Genomic DNA, 22,925 nt, shown 5'->3' on the forward strand with positions numbered 1-22,925 from the left:
CCAAAGAGTCCATGGATTCTTAGGTTTATATATTTATTCATAGCCTGACAGCAAACACAGAACGTCTGGATCAAAAAATAGACCACTTGTCCATTGAGTGCTCAGAGCAGCACAGCACCTGTTCCTCATGTCTCTGTTCTCCACAAGGTGAGGACCTGATGTTCATCTCCATGTGCACTAGGGTTGCACCACATGAGGGGAACCCCCAGATTGTGAGATTCAGGACTAGGGCTGGCACTTTGGCACATCCTTCCCTGCCAAGAGAAGACTTTACTCTAGAATGTAAACAAATCCTTTCTGGGGATGGGGAAGGAAAGGCCTCTACCTTGGCATGTAAACAAATGGCTCTGGTCATGATAAGTCTCTGTCTCTGGAGCAGTGTGCTGTCTGTAATTCCTAAGGCATATTTGTCATTCCATCACTGTTTAACAAAGTTGGCTAACCATTTTTTTGCTCAAAAAGCCTGCAGCATGCAGAAATGTGAAAATTTTCATTAGAAGTTGTCTTCCAACAGGAATTAGAAAGTGATTTAATTAACACCAATATAATGGTGGCCAGTGGTGAATTTGAAACTGAAATCTGGTCTCCCAACTTCTCATCCCATGTTCGTGACACTATATCACACATGTATTGCATGTCCTTACTGGAGACACAGAGAATTGGTGGCTGATGAAACCGAGAGTTTTAGAACAATATATCTCTCACTCCTACCAGTTTGGATCTAATCTAACAGGGAGCTAGAAGACGAACCAATGAAAGGAGGAAAGGAGAGTGGTTAATGGCATCTCAAGCAGCATTTTGAAAATGTTAAACATTAATGCATATGTTAAAGTCTTTATCCAGAGAATTAAACAAGAGTCAGTACTCTCCAACATCATGGTTAGGGTTAAGTTTATAATCCAAACAGATAAAGTTAGTATAAGATGAAAAATGATATCCAATTTAACTTACAACCATAATAAGTAAACTCCTAAATTAAGTTAAGAAACTATAGTAAGCAGAATTGCAAGATGGCCCCTGAGATTCTCATCTTGTTTCAATTTCTCCACTTTAGTGTGAGTAGATTCTGTGTGTGTGTGTGTATATATATATATATATAATGGGCTATCACTCTTATGCTTATGTAATAACATACGACAATGATAACAGAAACCTGCAGATATAATTGAAGTCCCAAATCAATTTACTCTGAGTTTATCAGAAGGCAAATGAATCATCAAGTGGGTCTGATCTAATCAGGTGAGCTCTGATATGCGAGAGGCTCCCTCTGGCTTAGCTAAGTAAGTCTCGAAGAGCTAAAAGTAGTCCCAGCAAACATAGAAAAACATGGGACATCAGTCATATAAACACCTAAAATGAGTCTTACCAATCACCAGAGAGCTCAACAGAGGGCCACAAACCTCAGTTGAGACCACAGTCCTGACTAACTCCCTGATTTCTGCCTGGTAAGACCTTGAGAAGAGGGCCCAACTCACCTTATCTGGACTGTCTCTTGGAAGTGGAAGCTGTGAGATTGTAAATACATATTGTTTTAAGCCACTATGTTTTTGATCATTTGTTATTAACTAATAAACAAACCAAATCAAAAAGTGTATAAAATAAATATTATAATCATTAGGGTAATAACTAATCAGTATCAGAGGATATATTGGTATAATTAAACATATTAAATTAAAAGAGAAAAATCTAAGAATCATCTCTATAAATGCAGAAGAAATGGTAAAATTGTATGTTTATCCACGATAAAAACTATTAACACCAGGAATAGAAGAGATGATGCCCCTATAGCAGCCTCTATTCAAATTGTAGCAGATAAATAACATATTAACCAAAGATATAAAATCAGAGATGTAAAGTTTAAAATAAAAAAATATTATTTGCAAGCAACATGATTGCTAATGTCAGAAATCATAAGATTTTGTAGACAAATTGATAAAATAATTCAGCAAGTTTACAGAATAATAAGAACAATGTACAAAAATCTCTTGTAATTCTATGCACAAGCAATAGCAGCAATTATAAAATGTACAAAATGTAAAATAGTAAATCACACATTTATATTAGCTACAAAGCTACAAGGTTATGGGAAATAAAACTAATAAAATATGAAAACCAAAAATCAAAAATCTAAATGAGTGGAGAGTTAAGCCATTTTCTTGGAAGGAAACCCTCAATATTGTAAACATGGCAATTATCCACAAATTAATTGATACATCTATTTCAATTTCAATCAAAATTTCACAGAAGTTTCTCATGAAACCTGAAAGGCTGATTACAAAATTCAAATATAAGAATAAGAAATTGTGGTATATTTATACAATGGAATACTACTCAGCAAAAAAAAAAAAAAAAAAAAAAAAAGAAATAAAATAATGCCATTTGCAGCAACATGGATGGATCTGGAGATCATCATTTTAAATGAAGTAAGCCAGAAAGAGAAAGAAAAATACCATATGATATCACTCATATATGGAATTAAAAAAAAAAGAAAAAGAAAAAAGAGGACACTAATGAACTCACCTACAAAAGAAACAGACTTGCAGACATAGTAAACAATCTTATGATTACCAGGAGAAAAGAGATGGGAAAGGATAAATTTGGGACTTTGAGATTTGCAAATATTAACCACTATATATAAAATAGATAAAAAAACAAATCTCTTCTCTATAGCACAGAGAACCATATTCAATATTTTGTAATAACCTTTTGTGAAAAAGAATATGAAAGTGAATATATGTATATATATGCATGATTGGGAAATTATGCATTACACCAGAAATTGACACATTGTAACTGACTATACTTCAATTAAAAAAAAAAGACTAAAGGGCTAAAAATAGATGAGAAAAACTTAAGGCAGAGGAGGGACGATATGGCTCATCAGATTCTAAGTTGTTAAAACTAAATAATTAAAGCAAGTTGCACAAGCATAGAAAACAGAACAAATAAAAAAAGAAAAGTTTTGAAGACTTAAAATTTTTAAGGGTGCTTGGTACATGAAGTAAAAATAGTGTTAGATACCATGTCACAAGAGACTGACAATTAATAAACAGTGCTGAGACAATTGACCATCCAAATCGAAAATTAAACCAAATTCTCACATCCCACCAGACACACAAATATATCTCATATGCATCAAAGATAACATGGGAATCAATATGACAACACTTTTCGAATACAATGTATATTATTAGGATGAGAAATGATTTCTAAGAAAAGATAACATAATCTATAAAGTAACAGGTTGATAATTTTGATTACATGAAACTAACAATAATAATAATAATAAACTGTTATGTAATGAAACATATCAGAAGTTTAAAGAAATGCCATAGACTGGAGAAAAGGGTTGTAATGTGTATACATAAAATTAGTAGTCACAATATATAAGGAATTTATACCAATTAATGAGAAAAAGACCATCCCTCCCCATTAAAACTGAAAGGCAATAAGTAATATAGAAAAAAAAGAAATAGACTATTTTTGAGCATAGAAAGATGCTCAACGTCACTGATAATGAGCAAAATTCCAATTAAATGAATAATTTACTACCCAATATATGGTAAAAATTAGTAAACCTGATAACTTCAAATGCTATCAAAGATGTGGGCACACAAAAGCTATTATACCCTATACAAGTGTAAATTTGTAATCCCTTTTTCAAACCTAGGAATATTGAAGGTGCCCATAACCTCCAAAAGTGGACTAATTTCGTTGCTATGTATCTACGAGAGTATGTGTAAAGATATGCATTGTAATACTGCTTGTAAAAATAATGTTAACAGTCTTTCACAGGCCGAATGGTTCCATCTCAAGAACTTGGGCTTGGAGAGAAGTAACCACATGATTCCATGTGGTTAAGAAAAAAGAGGACACTAATGAACTCATCTACAGAAGAAACAGGCTTGCAGACATAAGATTTCTATATATAAAACAATGCAAAAGTGAATTATGGATGGATAAATATACGGTAAAATTACATAATTATATATGGCACAATACACATCAAATGCAAAACTGTGGTTGCCTCTGGGAAGAAATGGGGCTTATAATAAGGACAGGGTAGAGCCATAGCTGCATCTGTAACATCACGTTCCTTGAGAGACTGTGGAGGAGAGGAAGGGGGGAAGGGAGGGGAAGAGAGGAAGGGGGGAAGGGAGGGGAGGCGAGGAGGGGGAGGGGAGGCGAGGAGGGGGATGGGAGGAGTGGAGGCGGAGGGGAGCACCAAGAGGCCCTAAGGCACAAGGTTAGTGTCTCTTCGTACACAGCTATCTGTGAGATTGTTTTCTTAACTTTTTGTAAGTGTAGAAAATTTCATGATTAAAAAAGAATTAAAACAAAGGGGCAGAATCAGAAAAGCCAGATTAGAAGCAATGTTTTCTTTTAGCAAATGTAAAAGAGCAATTAAGGAAGACAAATGGCCTAAGTTTTTGGCTTTGTAACAATTTAGACCATGACTCAGAGCAAAAAAAAGGCTTTACCTATTGACCCGATATGTGCAAAACTTTTACAGAACACCACTTAGCCCTTACTATGCTGGATACACGAGATTTCTTTTGTTTGTTTTGTTTTGCTTTGGTTTGTTTTCCGATCTCTGTTACTCTAGGCTGTGCTGGCTGCGCTTGGCCCCTTCTTCTGCCCCCTTTCTTCTCTTTCCTTTTAAAGATGCCACTTCTGACCAGTTATATTGACTTTGAGACCCACTCGTGGATCGTGGCCCAAAGTTTGAAACATCTTGGTCTAGTGCCAAGAAAAAGACATTTGAATTAGATCCACAATTTAATTCTGACTTTGTCATTGTCTTCAAAGTCTGTAAAACTCACTTACCTGTGTTGGCAGAGCTTCATCCCAGGAGGAATGGGAATGACAGTGCACTGGGCTCCTTCATCCATTATTTACCGAGCATCTCTCCTCGCCAGACCCTTCCCAAACACTGACGGGCTCAAGATAGTTGATGCTTATTGAGGATGCTTTTCATTAACGAAAGGACTACGCCATTGTCATCATTTTACCAAACAGCCAAATAGAGATTCAGCAAAAGGTAGACAGCAAAATAGAGACTCAGTCTCAATTATGCCAAAGGCTTTTTATAAGACCTGGAGGTTCTCAAATGTAGTCCCCTGGAGATCATCACACATACGAACACTGGAAATAAAATGTTTTACAGGAAAACTTTCCCTGGTATGTATTAAACATGACTTGTACTCTCTTAATTCTCTGCTGAATACAAATGTGGTAACACTTTAAAAAAATCACATTAATCTTACACCCAGCTATCACTTACTTATTTGTGCTTTGGGGGACCTCTTGCCCTCTCCTTTCACCTCCCTTAAGTCACATTCCGGGTGAGGTGCTGTGGTGTTCAGGCAATAGGAGAAGGAGCTCAGCCTTCAGCTCCTGGTGCTTACTTCTGGGATGTCCTGTGGTCCATTCCACGTCCTCCTCCCCTTTGCCAAAATGGGGCAAGGAGATTCTTTCTTGTAGCTCCTGGAGCCATGGTCCTTGGACACCATAAACTTCAGTGCCTGTTCTCCAGCCCACCCATCAGAGGCCTTGGAGTGGTAAGGAGCTCCACCACCTACTCAACTCTCACCACCATAAAAACACGCCAACAAATGAACAACATCACTTCTTCACCTCTGTCAGCCTTGGATCTGCCTGCCAGTCCTGAGACCCAGACTTCCCACTGTCCAAACCCCAGGCTCTCACTCCACCACCTCAGAGCCTAGGACAAGTTACTTCTTTTTGAAAAATTACATCTTGTAGGTGTGGCCTGAAGGGAAAGGATTCATGCACACTGTTAGTCCTTGGGTGTATGTATAGAGGACAAAAGGAAGAATAATTCTTATTATTACTGATTATTCCACAGCTGCAAAGCAGAAGGCGAAATAATATCTCCGTAAATTGTTCTGAAACACAATGCATCAGTGTAAACACTTATAGAAGACAATGTTTCTACATGTAACGTTTGGTGATAACATTTTTTCTTTTTAAAATGGTTTATTTTTACCATTTCTAATTATGAACTCTGTTCTAACAAGAAATAGAGATTCAAATGAACATATTATTAATTGCTATATGTATCTATTAATTATTCAGTTTGTGTTTAAACCTCCGATTAGGAAGTTAATCCTGTCAACTTTACATGTTGTGACAATATTAGGTGAGTAAATATTGTTTCTTGCTGATCTTCTGGCTCCATGTTCATTATTCTGTTGTAGTAATTTGTTGTCTGTTTTGAGGGCAGCTTTTAAGAGCTCATTCTCTTTGAGGTTCTACAATTTCAAAATAGTGTTTCTAGGAATTGGTTTCAATTTATTCTATTATGAGCTCAGCTATGGATTTAAGATGAAGTTTATTTCATATATGTCCAATATTTCTAGATCTGTTTTAAAATGGAGGATTTTTAGGATATGTTGTGTACCATATTTTCAGAAATGAAAGTCCCAGGTGCCTGTTTCCAGGACATTTTTTGTGTGTGCAACATTTGCTATATCAAAATGAAGGATTAAACCAAGAAGAAGGCAGGATCCTGAAACACACATGCACACACACAGCAACAACAACAACAACAAAGAGAGAATAGATGCAAAGTGGGAAATTCCAGGATAGCAAGTATACGGCAATTGGAGGGCAATCAGACCAAACAGGAGCAGTCAGAATGGGGTTCCAGGAGGTACGGTGCAGAAGTGAATAAACAATAAGCAAATACACAAAGTGATAAAAATGCCAGACCACCTTATGTGTTCAATCATGTGAAAAACAGTATTCAGAGGGATTTTACTCCTATGTTAGAAAGAATTAAACATGTTAAATTAAAAAAAAAAAAGCCATCATTATCTCTAACAAAAACAAAAAGGCAAGAAAAACCAAGACAATGGAATCATGATATATTACTAGACTCAGGTATAAACAATTCTGATTTAATCGGTAATGTAGACACAAATTTTGATTCAAACAGAAGTGTTAGTATATTTATATAATGCACACATTTATATTGGAAGGACAGAAGGGGTGGACATGAGTGTGTGTGTGAATGGAAGGGAAAGCAATGATCTGAGTGCCAAAAGCAAAACTTTCTTCATGAAAGTTGAATAGAAAATATCTAAAATGGATATAACAAAAATATTCTGACATGTAGATTATTTAGAAAACATGGAGATGACTGGAGTGGAGGACTTACACATGGAGAAGAATGGGATGGGCCAGTTAGATGTACAAGTTCTAAGTTCTAAGTGAATGAGACTTTATTATTTGTTCACTAAAAAAACAAAAAAATTTCTAAGGAGAATTTTGGTAATGGCTACAACTGACAAAGATCATATATGGATTTTCAGAGTAGGAAAAGATCGTGAAGAAGTGAAGGGTGGAGAAGTGGTGACATGGAAGGTGAATGTAAAGGTCTTCAAACTGGCAGAACGGAAGAATGGAATTACTATGAGGTTGTACTTGCAAGGGGCCTCATTCTGCAGGTGAAGCAGAAAGGGTTATCACAGCAAACTATACGAGGTCTGACATGTAAATTGAGAAAATTTCTGGAAGCCCCAGTCTTGCCACTTACTGTCTTTGAGAACAAATGCAAATGACCGAGCCTCTCTGAGCTTTAGTTTCTCAGTTTTCTCCATCTGGAGAAGGAATAAATGAATAAATAATAAATGGCTAAATATGAATAAATAATAAAGAATAACCATTGTGAAAAACATGGGAGATATAATATGTGAAAAGTTGTTAGCAATCTCTTCAGAGCTCTACAAAATGTTTGCTCTTCCTGGCTGTTACACGGTGACTAATTGTATCTCATCTTTTACCTTTCTGTTTTGCAAAAGAGATTCAAACAGGCTAAAACTTAATTTTATAGTGAAGGAAAGACAATTGCAGTCCTCCAGTAGGAGGTTATGTCAATGGGAGTGGGGAGGGAGGGGGGGCAACCAAATTTTAAGAGCAGTTTAATTTCCTATAGACTAAGGGCAAATGTTGACAGAGGTAAGTGTTGCTTTTGTCTTAATTTCAGAAAATGTTATTTTGCTCCTGAAAGGAGACTAGTAGTCGGGAAGAAACAGTGGTGGAAAGAGTAGACTTGAGTTGGTTACTGAAGAGTGGTTTTGAATCCTAGGAGGAACTCAGACAGTTCTTCCATTTAATGTGCTTGTGTAGAAATGAAATAGAAGACTGGCTGACCTTTTCAGTCTGAAAATATTTGAGTGTTTGCTAACCAATTTGACTCTTTAGACATCTGCTCCTAGTGGGATTACATGTGGATTACGTTCACGGCTTCACCAAAGAGACATTAGGCACTCAATTTCCTTTTTGCCCAGAAAATGAAATTCAGCTTCTAGTTTCTACTCTCATGGATGCTTTGGTCTAAGAACTTGCAGAGTTTGATCGTTTCAACAAAACTCTGTTATCCTGGTGAATACTGTCACCTCGTGAAGGGACGCCCTGCAGAATCTATCATTCCCCTACAGCTGAGAGATTTTACTCTAGGAACAGAGAAGATAGAACCGAGAGGCTGGAAAGGTTGTTTTAGTCCCTATTTTTTATTTCCTACTTATTTTGTCTCATTTCTGTTTCATCACTACTTTTATCTGAGATGGTGGGAATTCATTCATTCATTGGAACTTGTCTAACAGAGCAGTGGTTTAGGAAAAACTTTTTCCCTCTCCTACGTACATATTTCTTTTTACTTTTTCTTTTTTTAATCAAGATCTTTCTCTTAAGATTTAAAAAATCTGAACTTTTGAAGGAAATTCTCATGGGCCTGGGAGATGATGAAAATACAGTAATATAAAATAACTTCTCCCACTGAGAACAATCAATCAGCTTCTCATCGTATATGACTCTTGGGCAATTTGCCACTGTGTCACCCGTCTAGGGATTCTAGCCCAGGTGGTAGCACTAATTATCCCCATTTTTTATTTCCTGGCAAGGAGACATCTTTCTAATTATTTAATAATTCCGATTCATTCTGAAATACATTTCAGCACGTTATAGTTTGCCATCCATGAAAGCTGTGTATTAATTTCATTTTAATTGTCACTGTTCAGAAGGCTGTTAAGACCAGTGAATGTTATTTGTAGCAGAAACTTACGGAATATGGATGGGAACTGAATGATTAAATCCTTAAGGAATATATTAATTTTTGCATTTCATTGCATTTGTATTTAAAGATATACCATGTACTGTAAACCCATGAAGGCAAATGTCGCATATTCATTGTTCACCAGTGTACCTTCGCCCCTTAACAATTTGCCTGGTATGTAGTACATGGCCATTAAAATTTTGTAAAACTTGCCATGGAAGGAATTAATGGATGTATTTGGATCTCCATATATCTAACTGCATAAAATGTCAGAGTAGAAAGCTTTCTTCCTCTTCATGCTGGTGATAAAAATGCTTCCTGAATGTTTTAGGCTGTAGCAGAATAAAATAATATTTAAAAAATACAAATTCTTTCCTGGACTTATGTACCCCAGACAGTGGTGAAGCTAACAATTTAAGGAAAACTGTGCCAACAGGCTCTTCTGAAGTGATGTTTCCCACAGTATGTAGGTGGTTAATGTGATCTGCTACAGAAAAAGCATTTTTAAAAAGCATGGCCTGACTTCACAGGTTTCCAGTGCAATTATTTGAAGAGATTTCAGTTGAAAGAAATTCACTCTGTAACTAGTTGAGAGCTTTGGCAGAGCACATTTAATATAGAAGTATTTATATAAACCTGTTTCCATAGTATCTAGGCTCCATGAAACCTTGCCTTAGCAGAAGACAAATGAAATATTCAAGAATAGTCAGGTAATTTCCATCAGGATATTTTCACTGAAGACACTGAAGACACTGTTCTGTTTTTGGGAATCCAGGAAGATAAAGACCCAGAAGAAGATAAAGTTCTCCAATACTGGAACCCTCAGGATAACCAGCGAGGGGGAAAGAGATGTCTGAGATAAGAATTACAAGGTGGTGCTAGAACTGAGCCTTAGATTTTTCCACTGCTACCAAACCACCATCTAGAAAAGAGGGACTGAACAAAATGTAGCTGTTGGTAATGGGGCAGTCTGAGGCAGGAGACAGCCCCACTCTCATGGCTTTTTGTAAGAGTGTGAATACAATGGGGAATTTTCTGAGCGGAGAACAATAGAGCTTGAGGGAATAGTAAAAACATACACAGAAATGATGAAAAGTATGGAATGTTTAAAATAAGTGAGTAAATTAATGAATAGACTTAGTCCCTTTTTTTTCATATAAATAGCTTATAAAAACAACTTAAACCTTCAAGTCTTGTTTTCGCTGACTCTATCGTATTCCTCCAGCCAATAGTGCAAATATTACCTCCATCCTCTGGGACAATTGTTTTAAGAGAGTATCCAACTTGTCTCCATATATTCCAAGCTCTGGGAACAGAAATGTAGGCTACAGAGGGGGATGGTCCTGTTAATCTCTTGGCCCATGAAGAGATACTAAATCGGCGCTCATGTGTGTATGTTCTACTGAATACAAGGAGTCAGTACTGCTTAGTATGCCCAAGTCCTAAGCAAATGGGTAATACAGATATCTGTATCTATATTTGTATCTGTATCGACCGTGATCTGCCCTCTCTAGTCTGGAGACCGGGGAAAGTTGGCAGTATAATTCGGTCCAAGTCCAAAGGACGGAGAATCAGGCAAGCAGATGACACATGTTAGTCCATGGGCAGGAAAAGATGGGATACCCAGTTCAATCAGTGAGTCAGTGAGGCAGGATTAAAAAAAGGATGAACTCCTGTTTCATCTTCCTTCTATTCTATTCAGGCTCTCAATGAGTTGGATGATGTCCACCCACATGGGACAGGACGGTCTTCTTTAATAAATCCACTGATTCAAATGCTAATCTCATCTGGAAACACCCTTATAGACACAGCCAGAAACAAAGTTTAATCCGGGGACCTGTGACCGACTCAAATTGGCACATGAGATTACCCATCACGTGAAGGGAGAGCCATTTACCATTTTGTTGAATCCACATCATTCTAAGAGATAGAGGAGACATAGTCTCTATTCTACTGATAAAATATCTACATCATCGAGAGGCCATATGCCTTATCTAAACGTTGGAACCGGCCACAGTGAAATTAGGACTAGACCAAAACTTCCTATCTTTCATCCAGAGCTTTTCCTGCCATTAATTTTCCTCACAGAGCTGTGAGTAGACTAATGTGTGTAGGTTCTCTGAAGTGTCGTCTGCCATCTGTGACTTATGTCTTGGTGTATCGCAGTCTGCATGACACCTCTGCTCAAATGAGTCACTGCATCTTTGATGACTGTACACCAGCCTGGCCCGCAGCCATTTCCCTTGGTATTTTACAAGTGCGCCACGTTGCCTTATTCAGGGTTTCAAAAATTCAAGGAGAAGCTCTTATGATGGAATCCCTTGTTGCTTTGTGTTTTAAGTTCATGCTGGTAACCGCAAATTTCCAAAGCTGCTGGGTAGAGCTTTTGTAAACCTGAAGTTTTTCACTGAAGGCCCTCAAAAACTTTTCCCTGGCTCTCTCCTAAACTGTATAAATTACAAACCCTTTTGCTGGTATTCAAGACTTTCTGTGCTCTGGCCACAACTGCCCTTACCCCCTTTTTTTACCAGCACGTTGCCATAAGAACTTCCCGCACCACTCAGATAGCTCAGCTCCTGGCCCCCACCCCCCACAGACAGCATGGCGTTCCTGCCTCTGTGCCTTTCTTTATGCTCTTCATCATTCTTCCTCCAACTTACTTCTCCCTCTGCTTACCCTTCCCCACTTATCCTTCCAGTTGCTCAGGCCAATTCTCTGGAGTCATCCTTGACTTTTTCTCTTTCCTTCCCCATATTGAATTCATCAGCATAAACTGTTGGCTTTCCCAGAATATTTCTAGAAACCAATGCTTTTTCACTACTTCTATTTTTCTGATCCATTGTATCGTTATATCTCACCTGCATTCCCAAAGCTGGACAAATAACCAGTCTCCTAGATTCAGACCATGTCTGCCTGCAGCCTGTCATAGCCAGAGCAGCCAGCATAATTGCGCTAGGACAAATGGCACATCTTGCACTCCTCCACTCCCTGGAGGTCCACGATACATCAGTTAGCCTGCAAAGCTCTGGAATGTTTGCTTCTCATGTCTGTCAAATTTCAGCTTCCCTCACAATTCTACTTGAAAATCTGCTCCGGTCACATTGGTTTTCATTCTATTCCTTGGGCATTCAGGCATGCTCCCATCTCAGAGTCTTTGAACTTGGTGTTCCTTCTGCCTGAAATGCTCGACCTCCAGTATCCTCATGGTTTCCTCTTTCTTCTCTATGACTTTTTAGTGTGACCTTCCCACATTTAAATGTATCTCCTGTCAGTACTTCGTACTTTCCTTCCCTGCCTTATTTTTCCCTCTGAAATTTACTGCAATCTAACTAACCATATATATGTATGTATGTATATATAGTTTATTTATGTATTTTTTATGACTGTACCCACCCCCCCCATAAAGTGTAAGCCACCTGAAGATAGTAGTTTTTGTCTGTTCTGTTCATTGGTCTCTCCCCAGTGCATACCAGTCTACATCACATGTTAGAAATTCAATAAAATAAGGAAAGAATCAGATTTTTTTTTCAGTGGAGATGAATTAGAGGGATTGGATTTACTCTTCAAGTTGAAACAACAGTAAAATGGAAAAAAAATCAATTTATTGGGCATCAGCAACAGAGGACAGTAATCACTTAGAGAGAGAAAACAAGTTAAGTTTTACAATCTCCCCAATTTACTGCCTTTGCAGAGTCATCAGGCATGGTGCAGGGAAAAGAAATATGGATGGTGAACTCTTTAGAGTTTCAAGGATAACAACAAGGTTAGAATGTTCAGGACAGAACTCCTGAGGGAGAGAGCTGCATATACAGAGAATCCTAGATACTGCAGACGGCTCTCCTCAGGTGTTCATCTGAGTACCAGTCAACACATGCATGTGAAGAAACTACTGGAGGCCAATGACATCACCACCACCAAAGGACTGTAGGTAAGAAAATCCAAGACTCACACAGTCCTTTCTAGGAATGATACCTGATCACTTAAGCCAGGTTGGAAAACCTCCCAATTGACAGGGTATTGGGTAGATTACAGAAAGTGTTGCCTCAGAATTGGGGAAAGATTAGCCCCGGAGCAAGCATTGTTGTGGTCCAGTTAACACATCTTAAAAAGACTTGAGTTTTTTTAAGTGATTAACTGTTTCCAGTGATTGAAGCTCAACTCAGAAAACACCCAAGAATATTTTTCTGAATACAAAAATGTCCAGCACCCAGCAAGTTGACAGTCATGATTTCTGGTGTGCATCAAAAATTACCAGGCATTTTACCTGGCAAAATTATACTTTTTCTTTATTTGTTCATCCATTGATGGACACTTAGGTTGCTTCCATGTTATTGTAAATAATGCTGCAATGAATATGGGGGTGCACATCTGCTTTTAAATTAGTGTTCTCCTTTACTTTGGGTAAATACCCACAAGTGGAATTGCTGAATTTTCCTTATACATGGACTCTAAAACAAACAAACAAACAAACTGGACTGATCAATACAGAGTACAGATTGCTGACTGCCAGAGGAAGAGTGTAGGGGGGCAGGCAAAATGGGTGAAGGTGGTCAAAAGATACAACCTTCCAGTTATAAAATAAACAAGTCCTGGGATGTAATGTACAGCTTGTGACTATAGTAACTAATACTGTATTGTATATTGGAATGTTGCTAGAAGAGTAGATCTTAAAAGTTCTCATCAAAAGAAAAAAAATGTGCAACTATGTGTGATGATGAATGCTGACTAGACTGGCATGGGAATCATTTTGCGATATATACAAATATTGAATCAGTAAGTTGTACATCTGAAACCAATATAATGTTACATATCAATTACATCTCAATAAAAATGTTTAAAAATTATCAAATGTAAAAAGAAACACAAAAATACCCCCTCCAATGGAGAGAAAAATCAATTAAGTTGACACAGAACTGATACTGAGTAACTGGCAAGGATGTTATTGAGGTTATAATAAAAACTGTATTATATAAGTTTATAAGGAAGTTTTGGAGGTGGTGATAGGTATATTCATTTTGTTGATTGTGCTGATTTCACATGAGTGTGCACATGTCAAAACATTAATTCATACATATTTAATATGTGAAATTTTTGGTATGTTGGTTACACCTCAACTAAAAAATGAATGAATGGATAAATTCATTTCATTGTATTTCAGCTGTCATTCTTTAGTACTTACATTGTCACCTTGGATAGTATAGTTATCATTGTGTATGAGACCAGATATGGCATATATTTGTATCCTCTAAGGTGTAACAATTTGTACAAAGTTTATGTTCAAATCATATCTGACAGATGAATAAATTAACAAGATAACTTGGGAGCATCAGAACACAGTGTAATTATCAAGTGTTGAAAGTTTTTTCCCTCTTTATTGAACTTCTGACATAGAATTACATAATTGATTATTGTATAAACAGGGTAATTTTGAAACATGATTATGAAACGTTGGATGTTCTAGAGGTTGATGTTAAATAGTATCAGTTCTAAGTATCTGCTTAATGTTTGTGTTTCTCGCTAAAGGCAAGTCTCACAGGCAAACAGACTGTGGCCCTCAGTATGTGCTCAGTAAGTATTTGTTAGAAGTGACAAGATGCTAGCACAAGAGAGATGACATTTGGAAGACATTTGCCACACAAAGACGCCGAAGTAAAAGGAAATGTGAAAAGCTCCTCATTCAGAGGGAAGTTGACTGAAGGCATGAACATTGGGTGAGGATGTGAGGTTTGCTTAGGAAAGAGCTGCACTGTGAGTTTCATCTCCCAAGGGAGGGAGGATGCTTCTGTCCAACTTCAGACTTGGTAAAGAGACTTCTGAGAATTACTGAGAGACCTTGGTCTATGTACCATATGGTGGTGGGACTACTTGTCTCGAGTTCTTTGAAATGACGTCCTTTCCACGTTTCCTGCCAGAGTGAGGAGACTCCAGAGTGAGAGGCTGGGGGGTGTAATGGAGGGGCCAAAGTTAAGGGGTGATGAGGTGCAGTCAGGAGGAGAGGAGGTAGGGCCTCCATCAAAGGAGCTGAAACTCATAAGACACATCAAAGGAGGTTCTAAAAAATTCAGGAAACCATGTAACAACCATGCCAAAGGATGCAGAGCCATCTTATTCCAAATCGAGTTAAGTAAGAAACTTTCCAGCCCCTTACTTCACCACAATGTTCCCATTTCAACTCTTATGGTGGAGAAATAGCACTTGAATCTAGACAAGGAGGAGAGCAAAATGAGGAGAGAAACTGACACGTTCCTTGCCAGGTAGCATTCGACTCCTCTTTAGCCAATCCCAGCTGAAAGAAAGCAAAAAATGTCTACCTTGGGATGGAGATGAAAAGTGTTAGTTAGCACAATGGACTGGTATTCTAATGGCTTAATTTGAATAGCATTTTGAAACCTAAAGAGATTGTAGGACTTCCTGAAACCTAGGATTTCGCCGCAAAGACTTTAGGATTGCCCAAGTTCTCAAGGGAGCAAGGCAATTTCACTCCATAAAAGCAGATCTGAAGGGAAAATGGGAGACAAAAATGGATTTTTTTTCTCTATATATGAGTTTTGCTTTTACCATTATAAGTGAATGAGTAAATTAATCAGATGATAAATGCTCCTTGGTTCTCCTGGTCCCCTCCTTAGGCAAACAAACTCAGTTCATATTTGGTCATTTCAATACAACTAAAGGGCTTATTTCTTTCCTCATTTATAGCAACCTTACTAATGTTTCAAATGAGTCAAGCTCTTGTGAGAGTTGGTGCATTTTAAGGGAGCTTACATGAAAACACTTCATATCAGATTCCTCAAAAAACTAAAAATAGACTTACTGTACAACCCAGCAATCCCACTCATGGGCATATATCCAGAGGGAGCCTTAACTCAAAAAGATAAATGCACCCCAATGTTCATAGCAGGACTATTTACAATAGCCAAGACATGGAAACAATGTCCATCGACAGATGACTGGATAAAGAAGTTGTGGTATATTCAGACAATGGAATACTACTCAGCCACGAAAAAGAATAAAATAATGCCATTTGCAGCAACATGTATGGACCCAGAGAATATTATTCTAAGTGAAGTAAACCAGAAAGACAAAGACAAATACCATAGATCACTTATATATGGAATCTAAAAAAAAAAGGCAAATGAACTTATTGATAAAACAGAAACAGACTCATGGACATAGAAAACAAACTTATAGTTACCAGGAAGGGAAGGAGGTTGGAAGGGATAAACTGGGAGTTCGAAACTTGCAGATCCTAACTAGTATATATAAAATAGATAAACAACAAGTTTCTTCTGTATAGCACAGGGAACTATATTCAATACCTTGTAGTAACTGATGGTGAAAAAGAATATGAAAACGAATATATATATATGTTCTTATATGACTGAAGTATTGTGCTCTACACCAGAAATTGACACAACATTGTAAACTGAATATACTTCAATAATATATATATTAAAAAATTAAAAAAAGAAAATACTTTGTATCAGTCACTTTGGGGATCTAATATTGGATTGGATATTTGTTAAAAACTAAAACAAATATACTAAATAAAGAAAGATCATATCCTCAATTCTCAATTATAAACAGTAACTTCAGTATGTGAATGATTCTAATAGAGAGAAAAAATCTTGTATTTTTATTGATGATGCAGTTAATTACAGCATTGTGACAGAAAATTAATAGAAAGTATTAAAAGCTGTGACAAAACTAATCATTTTACTGTACTTTAGAGGAAAAAGTAATTAATTGTTTTTTTTTAAATTGTATTAGAATTCTTTAAAGAATAATAATTACCCATCTGTTTCATCTTCATGGACTAGTTAAATGTATATATTCTAAGTTTGGGTGATAAATGATTATAGTCTGTAAAATCACCTAACACTTTGGGAATGTATATTAAATGAGGAAATTTGGAGCAATAGCTTAATCTCTCTGGGGCTCGACTATGTAATGAAGTCGCTGATTTAGAACTGAATTTGCATCTGACATGGAGTTAGAAGGAGGGACATGGAGATGAAATTCCTGATTTATAACTTGTCATAGTCATTTTCTGGATTTTATTTCCTGGGCTAATTATTTAATCTCTTTGTACCTTAGTTTCCTCAACTGTACATTATTTTCAGCAATACATTTCAAACTTTAATAAAAATTTATGCAGAGATTCTCCAAGACACAGGTATAGTAGGTAGCATTTCCCATGTTTATGTAACTATGAACCCCCCCCCCAAAATAATATGTGATGTAATGCAATTTGGAAGTACTGAATTTGATCATTCTTAAGGATATCTATTTGTAAATACATTGCAAGAATGGATTTTGAGGGAATCTAAAAATTCCTTATAATTACAAGGGAATATTGGTTAGTGTGTGTATGTGTGTGAGTATGTGTGTATACTTCTTAGAGGAAAAAACCTCTCAAAGGTCCATAACACCCCAAATTTAACCACCTCTGATCAAAGCACTTTCATTTGAAAGCTTTTTAAAATTTCTAAGTATATATAGGAACAGAGGCCCTGGGATTGATGATGTGTTGGGTACTGAAAGTAATTTCATGTGCTAGATTACATCGCATGTGGGGACTGAGCAGGGAAGCAGAAGCTGAAAAGCATCACCAAAGAGAATGAGTAGATACACTTGGGAGACAGTTGTTTTAGATTCCATAGGATTCAGGTTTTGTTTGGACCACTGTAATCACCTCCTCGCTGGTATTCCAGCTTCTTACTTTGCTCCCCAGAAGGATCCAGCTAAACCAACTTCCAGCTATAAGACACATAAGTACTAGGGATGTAACCTACAACATGATAAACATAATTAACACTGCTGTTTGCTATATATGAAATTCGTTGAGAGTAAATCCTAAGAGTTCTCATCATAAGGAAAAAAAAACTTTCCTCTGTTTTTTAAAAATTTGTATCTCTACGAGGTGCTGGATTCTCACTAAACTCACTGTGATCATCATTTCATGATGTGTGTAAGCCAAATCATTATGTTGTTCCTCTTAAATGTATACAGTGCTGTATGTCAATGATGTCTCAGTCAAACTGGAAGAAAGTAAGAGGCAGATCAGATCGCCTCTCTGCTCAGATCACTCCAATGTATTCTCACACCTCTGGGGCTAAAATCCAAAACCCTAACTTGGGACCACAGGGTGGTGTGTGACTGGTACTGACCACCGACCTGCTATTCACTTGACTTTGTGTCTGTGCCTCTCTGCAGGCTCACACTGATCTGACCTCACTAGTCAGTCGGTTCTATGAAAATGCCGAACACACTTGTCTCTCATTTGTACACTCTTCCTCGATGGCTGTATCATCTCTCGGATCTTTCAGTTCTTTGCTCGAATCAAATCTCATTTATAAAAACACCCTCTTTGTTACTCAGTCACTTTACATGTATTACCTTGTCTTATTTTATGCAAAGTATTATGTAATCTAATGCATGCTTATTTGTTTTTGATTGTAAGACGCCCTTACCTGTCTGCCCCACCCTCCCGCAACAGGGTATAAATCTACATGAGAACACAGATTCAGTCTGTTTTTTATTCATTCAACCAATAATTACTGAGTCCTTTCTATGGGGCAGGCATTGCCGTGAAAACTGGTAATATAACAGTGAAAAGAACCCAATAGAAATCAAAATTTCTACCTACAAAGAATTTGTATTCAAATTGTGTTCTGATTTTGTTTGCTGTATTATCCTTAGCATCCGGAAGAGTGCCTGCAACCTAGTAGGAGCTCAATGAATGTTCCTTGAATGAACGTGGAATTGCCTTGAAGCTCTAGAAAGGAGAAGTCAGGACAGAAACTGCAGATACAGAATCAATAGAATATAAAGGTGACTAAACATTTGTGAAAGTCAGGAAGAAGGAGTTTTTTTAGGATGGCTATCAGTTTTGTAGTTTATGATGTTATCTGTTCAATCACAGTAGATATCAATTGTGTTAGCAGCTCATAATTATTCCTTAAAGTAATGCTCTTGTACTGCCAAGGTATTTTCCTTCAATCTTTAAATTTGATATCTACCCATTTTTCATAAGTATGGGAGCAGAGACTAGACTGTCAAATCCATATATAACGATTAAAGCTGAGAAACCGGTGAAATGCAACTGACAATTTAAAAACATTGCTGATCTAGTGATTCGTGCATAAACGTTATTTAAACAAACATCTTCAGCTTAGTGCTGTGTTCTCTGCTTGCTTTGAATTTCATGTTTCAACAAGTCCCAGGCATTTTATTTCAAATCTGGAGAGGTCTTGCTCATTAAGGGAGAAGCAGAGATCCCACGTCTTTAGCCACCATCACCCTTCTCATCTTTTCAAGAAAGTATTGTAAGGAATTATTCGGGCTCATCTCCGTGCAGAAAATGAGATATTTGCAGCTCGTTGACTAAGAACACGTGATTCCAAACATGACACATAATTGAATTTAGCCTGAGTTTTATTATTTGTACGGAAAGTATTACTGCTACTTTATTACATTATCAATATGTGCACAAAGTGCTTATCGTAGTGCCTCATGTCGAGTCAATTCTCAATAAATGCCTCAGTTTTTACTGTTTCTGGAGTCCTCCCTGACCGAGACACCATGTGTATTTCTCCTCTGCACAGCGATAGAACTTTTGCTATATCATTTAGCATAAATTGCCCTGCACTGCTTTTGTGTGACTTTCCTTTGGAAAAGGTCCAAACCTAGGGCTCACCTGGGAATGGTTTCTAGTACAAGCGAGCTCTGAGGCAACCCTGCAGGCAGGAAAGGAAGTGGAGATATGATGCTGACAGCCAGCACTGGCTAACTGATAATCTTGCTGAGGACCAGTCTTGAACTCCACTGGTCACGGCCATTGGCGACACCCCAAAAAAATCAGTATGCTTTTTCTGCCCTCTCAGCACAGTACACTTTGGACCCGTTGGGCCCAAATGAAAGGCCTGATTTGAAATGTATGCTTTCTTATCCGTGGTGCAATAATCCACCGGTCAAATAAATTCCAGGAGTGATGTGGCACCCAGAATTTCTGAGTCCTGGTTTAAGAAAACTACTAATTAATAAACCTTCCTTTCACAGGATCCCCAGAGAAGGAGCATACGTGTTAGCTGCCTTGAGAACTAGAATAGCAGTCCAGTGGCACTTTCACACTGACACACGATGACTTCATTCTAACTTGCTTAGGCCCTTCTGTGCTGCCTTTACACTGGCATCATATGAAAACTCCAATTTTCAAATAACGTAACCTTGAACCACTCTGTTAGAGGTTCTGGAGCAACGTGCAATAAGGACTCTTCATTAACTGAAAAGTAAATGTAACAAAATCTATTTTATTTCTGTAATAAATCCAGCCACTGAAACGTCCCTTAAAATGCAGGCAATAAAAGTAAATAAGCAATTATCTCATACACACACACACACACACACACTCTCTCATAAAATCCAAGACATCAGAGATGTTGATGGAGTCTAGATAAATTTTTCATTGTTTTCGGGGCTGAACTGATCTAATGAAAATTTCCAACAGAACTGAAATGGATGCTGTAACATTGTCTAGCTATCTTAACAAACGGAAGTAAAATTAGTTGACATTAATAAAAGTTCCAAAGTGAAATAAAAAGGAACATGATCTCAACTAAGCCGATGGCAGAAATAGGATTTTGTAAAAATCAATTTAGCACTAATTAAGGAGGGTGAATCTCTTGGTTTTAAATAGAATGCTCGCTGTTTATTCTTAAATTCTCTCCGATTCCAAACCCCAATCCCCAACCTACCCATAAATGAAACAAACTCCGAAGGATCTGGAAAAAATAGTGTTTTAATAAAGATACTTTAAATGATAAAAGGATGTAAATATATCCTGAAAGTGAAAACCGGAGTGCAGAGGGGAAAATCTGATTTTACAGAACTGCGTCGTAATATAAAACCAGATTTGTATACTTACAAATATAAGCTGTGCGCATTATTCCTCTGCCAGGAAACTACATTAGACACATCTGTATAAAATATATTTCCAATTTAACCAGTCTGGAATGACCACATTCATTTTCTAGTTCACTGCAAGGGTAAGTAACATAATAAGCACAATGTATTCTCCAAATTTAATAATTTAACATGCTTGCTTAGTTAACTTATTATTACCAATGTAAAACCGTGGGCTTTGTTTCTTTCTATATAAAATACCAAGCACATTGAAGACGCTTGCAAACCTAGAATTAAAAGTTTATCTTTTTGTGGAAACAAGAATCTTTTTTCTTTTTTTTGGTCATTAAAATCATTTTTATTTTAAATAGAGTTCCATATTTGATAGTTAATCATAAACATACAAACTTCTCTGAAAAATCAAAATACTCTTCTCCTAAATGGAATAAAATCAAGCTAAAGAAAGATCTAAAAATAAGTCTGTTACAATGTTTATACAGAGAGAAAATTAACTTTAAAAGGAGCGTGCATGCAGTGTAATTAGAAAATAAGATATGGTTGATGGAACACAGACACTATGGAGTTACTTTTTACTTTTTATTGTGTATTTTTTAAATGCAGGAAATATATCCCACAGAGACGTACTGCGTCATTTCCAGAGGGGCTTTTTTTGGGCTACAGCTGAAAAACCAATATTTAAATATATGAAATATGCAATACAACATGAAAAGCAAATTAGTTGAAAACAGGTGTAATTTTCCCCTCCACATTCCCATTCTCAATTTTCAGTATTATATCAGATCTCAATGCAAAGGAGAGAAGCTCCTACACACTGAAATCCATCCATGTGAGTGAGGACAAAAATGGATATTATTCAAAGTTTTCTCCAAATTGTCTTATATTTCATACATTTGCAAACTTGTTCTCTCTGACAAAAGATGTCAGATTCTCATGACTTCAATTTTTACCTCATTCAGGTCTTTGCTCAAATGCCACTTTACCCCCGAGACCTTGGATGTTTCTAGCTAAAGCTGCACCCAGAGCACCCATGGCCTGATTACCCTCTGCCCGTGTTTCTTTCTTTCCCTTTCTGCTTTACTTTTCTCCACTGTATATGCTATTTACTTACTAATTTACTAGTATATTGTCTCTCCCTGTGAGCTATAATTAGTGTTATAATTCATTGGTTCCAAAATTCAATGCACATTAGGAATGTGAATTTATTAAGCTTCTTGGCATTTAATTTTCAAGATAAACCTTGAAAATTACTTCTCTATGTTGGAAATCTAGAATTTTCACTCTTCAGCATATTTATCTTAGTATAATTCATAATTTTTCTCTCTTTCCCTTCTGTAGTCCCTTTTCTCTTAATTTTCCACAGCCAAATCTAGAAGACCATGGTTCTTTCTTTACATATAACCCAAAGGAACTATTATTTGTTACTGGAAATAAATTATGATTTGTTAAAATGTAAAATGATTTGTATATGCCCCCAAAGCAAGTGAATTACAGTGAATTTTGTAGCAGTGTTCTCATTTGCGGAACGTGTATATGTCTTCAAGTTATGATGGCCCCGTTCTTATCAAAGGGATTTTCAGATTACAATATTATTTAGAATTTTTATCCCATATCTTCTTAATTTGAAAGCAAACCCTTCCGTAGTAATTCATCTAATTTTAATTCCTAAGCATATAGGAATGGCGATGACACTATCTTGAGCCAGAGAGACATGAGAAAGTGATTGTTATTTTGAGGATTCCACAAAACCTTCATTTATGGTTTGCTCATCTAAGGAAACCAGGTGTCTTTTTCTGGGCGAGCGGGTCCCAGAAGGATAACTATCCTAAGAAAGGATATTGGAAGGTTGTTATAGACTTCATGGGCATTTATATCGGCCAATCATGACATGTAAATAGATTGATCCTATTTGCCATATCTAAGCTTT

This window comes from Camelus dromedarius, chromosome 1 (assembly GCF_036321535.1).
Source record: "Camelus dromedarius isolate mCamDro1 chromosome 1, mCamDro1.pat, whole genome shotgun sequence".
NCBI classification, from domain to species: Eukaryota; Metazoa; Chordata; class Mammalia; order Artiodactyla; family Camelidae; genus Camelus; species Camelus dromedarius.